We start from the raw sequence: 3,382 nt of genomic DNA, 5'->3' as shown, positions 1-3,382 counted from the left end.
CCATCAGCAGCTTTTAAGTAGATTCATGGCACATGAGGAACCTGTGATGTACACCAACGCACACAGTCAAGAAAAATGTAGCATTTAACCTTGCTTTCCTTCATTATAACAAAAAAAAAGAAAGAAAGAAAGAAAGAACACTAGAGAAAGGGTCGGCAAAACAGTGAGTGTTTTGTTGTTGTTGTTTTTGATTTTATCGATCTCTCACTGTCAGATTGCACTGCCGATCTGTTCACAATCATAACTAACTAATACCTTAGCTTTGGCCAATCTCATGTTGCAATTTTGCTTCAAACACAACATTCAGTGATTCTTATGAAAACAGCAGCATTTCTCGAAAGATCCTGGAACGGCCACAATCTCAAGAGGTAGTACGATTCTACCCGTCGTCATATTTCGTCCGCCAAGCCATTGCGCGGAGATGTTGGCTCCATGCCCATTTCAACACAGGCTCACTCGCCCGCGCTCGCGCGTCGTCGCTTTGCCTTCATGCCACCAGCCAGCGCTGCCTCTGCCTGTCGCGCATGCGCTGTTCTTGTTGGGTTCGCTTTGGCTGCTGTAACGGTCGTTTCTCGTCGCCGCGTGTAGTTCGCGTAATTGCGAGCGTTCCAGCAAGTCTAAAGCGTTTAAGAGGCTTTGTATTGTTGTTCTCACCTGATGCTGTCGTTCTTGCAACCCGTCTGATATTGCAACTGTCTGTAAGTGGAAGCGTTTCTTCTAACCGCGAGCAGACCAGTCGGTCTCGTTTGACATGTCAAAGAGTGAAGACGCTGCCTTGCATGTGAAGCCAAATCGTTCTTCGCCTTCAGGATTCTTGCCGTTTCAGGTGTGTAATTAATATAACTGTGAAGTAATATGTTCGACTGCGCCATGCATTCTCATTGTCCGTTTTACTCTATTTGCAGGGATCTGCACAACGACAGGGAGATAGAACGCCAAGTGAAGTCTACTGTATGCTTTGTGCAGACGGTATGTCATATGTCTCTACACTGCTCTACATATAGGTGTCCTGCCATCGTATTTTCTGGAACGACATTTCATGCAGGTTCAGCGTGTATGACGCAGCGGCCTCCAGCAAGAGAAACTCAAGCACCGTGTTCAAATGCGGTGGGGACTCTTGCTCGACATAACAACGCTTAGAAGTGCTTTTTCGGAAGAAGGACAAGTTGGACCGGAAATGAGGACCTTGGTGTGCTCTTTTGCGTTGTTGTTCACCGTTCGATCATTACCAATTTTTGTGCCCCCGTGAGTTCAACGCTCAGGTATGTTGATGATAAATGGATATGCGTTAAAAGATACGTACTCCGGAGTGGTGAATTGTTGTGGTGAAGTGATTTGTTGCTGCTATCTCCTGTTTCGTGAGTGTTCTTGTCGGTACTCATATACCGCAGGCATGAGGGGCTTTCTTTGCAGAACATTTCAGTGAACCAAGACTGCAGCATTTTCAAGATTGCCATAACCAGCATCAATGCAGCTTTCATGTCAACATCAGCATCAAGACAGCTCTGATGTGAGCATCAGCCAGGGCAGCTCTGATGTTAACATCATCATCAGAGCAGCTGTGATGTTAACATCAGATCTGATGTGATTTGGGACACTGTCTTGATGCTAACATCAGCTGGTGTTAACATCAGCATCAGAGCAGCTCTGTGTTAGCATCAAGGCAGTGTCCCAAATCACATCAGACCTGATGTCGCTTTTTTTTTCAATAGGGATGCTTCTCCTTGACCATGGTTTTTTTTTTTTGCTTATTGACGTTTTTGTGAAGGAACGCTGGATATGTGCACACCATTGACTGTCAGCTCTAGTCCCGGTCAGCTGTCATTTTTTACAGTTCTCGTTGTAGTAATTGCTAGTCATTTGCACCAAAGGCGCTGGATGGGAACTATTTTCTCTTTCCTGGACTTGCATTTCTCCCAGTGGTTGGCTTTGTCATTTTTTCATAATTTAAATTTTCTCTTGGTAACTCTTGAGTTTCGTAATCCCTACACTGTGCATTTTACCATTTTTGATAAAGCTCATTCCACATACCGTGCACAGACTATTTTGTGCTGACGTGCAGCAATTGTTCCGTTACGTCTAATGTTACATGCCATTCATTTTTGTGTCTGGGGTACTGAAGCGTGAGCAGATAGGCAGACTGCCTATTACTGCATAACTTCGTTTTCTTTGAGACACCACCACTTGTGCAGGCAGACCGCCTCTTGCTGTATGCTTTTTCTTTCTTTTGAGACACCGTTGACGTGCTAGTGGTTACGCAGGCAGGCTGCATATTACTGTATACCATTTCCCCCCATGCAGCAATTTTACCGTTACGTCTAATATTAATGCTACAAGCCGTTCATTTCTTTCTGGGCCACAACCGAAGTGCAAGTGGTTAGGCAGACTGCCTACTACTGTATACCTTTTTTGTTTCCTTTCAGAGACCACCTCTTACTGGGTACGTTTCCCCCCCCCCTTTTGAGACACCATTGAAGGGCCAGTGGTTACGCAGGCAGGCTGGATATTACGGTAGACCATTTCCACCCTTTTCTTTTCAGGCTACATTGCCAATGACAGTAGTTATGCGGACAGGCTGCATATTTCTGTATACCCCTCTTTTTTTGTTTTTCATTTCAGACACAATTGGCATACATTGGGTGATGCAGGCAGACTGCTTAGTGTGCACCACTCGTCGTTTAGTCTATTGAGGTGCTACAAGTGTTGTGTCAGTCTATTTCCTCTCCGAAAATAAAATGTTGGGCTCTACACACACTGTTTGCACTCGAAATTATTGTAATTATTAAAAATAAGCATATTAATGCTAAAATATGCATGGGGGGAGCCCCCTGCCAGCATTATCGGGGATCCGTCGGGGACCTGCTGGGACCGAATACTTGCTGCCGATGTCGGTCCTTAATCATCCCGGTGTTGCAAACTGGAGGAAGGACCGGTATCGGCTGGTGGCATGCCCCCGACTTTGTAGGATTCTTTCCCGATGCTGGACCGGCTTCGCCCCGATCCTTTGTGCTGCTTGGGTAGCTTGCCGTCAGTCGGTTACCGAACTCATCTTCACGTAGTACCAAGGTAAGTGGCCAATGATGTCTCTTTATGACGATTTCAATCAGTTCTCGGGGGTGCAGATATTGCCTAAGATTGAGACAGTCACGTAGACTCTGATGTAGTCGTTGAAACTGTCACAAAAGAGCCATATACGCCATGTGAAAAAAGAGAAAGGGTCCTCTATATGTTGCATTGTGATAGGCAGAGCGAGTTTTCCCAAGCTCTTGCCAAGCTTTGTTCAATCTCGGTATGTTGCCTCGGGGAGAGTGAACGCGGAATGGTGTAGCACTGCATAAGTTCAACTTTCGATTGGCCAAGTGGTTGTCTCAAACCAAAAGCA

The 3,382-nt window shown here is 45.6% G+C and overlaps 2 long non-coding RNA genes across 2 annotated transcripts; both read left to right on the top strand.

Moving 5' to 3' along the window:
* Positions 1-523: 523 nt before the first annotated feature.
* On the top strand, positions 524-1,180 carry LOC135374373 (uncharacterized). Its single transcript, XR_010416868.1, has 3 exons — positions 524-826; positions 906-969; positions 1,046-1,180. It is a non-coding gene; the product is annotated as an uncharacterized LOC135374373 (long non-coding RNA).
* Positions 1,181-2,349: 1,169 nt separating this feature from the next.
* LOC135374370 (uncharacterized) lies at positions 2,350-2,754 on the top strand. Its single transcript, XR_010416867.1, has 2 exons — positions 2,350-2,511; positions 2,620-2,754. It is a non-coding gene; the product is annotated as an uncharacterized LOC135374370 (long non-coding RNA).
* The last annotated feature ends 628 nt before the right edge of the window (positions 2,755-3,382 follow it).

Source organism: Ornithodoros turicata, chromosome 1 (genome assembly GCF_037126465.1).
Source record: "Ornithodoros turicata isolate Travis chromosome 1, ASM3712646v1, whole genome shotgun sequence".
Classification (NCBI taxonomy): Eukaryota; Metazoa; Arthropoda; class Arachnida; order Ixodida; family Argasidae; genus Ornithodoros; species Ornithodoros turicata.
This window is presented reverse-complemented; position numbering and strand designations above follow the sequence as displayed.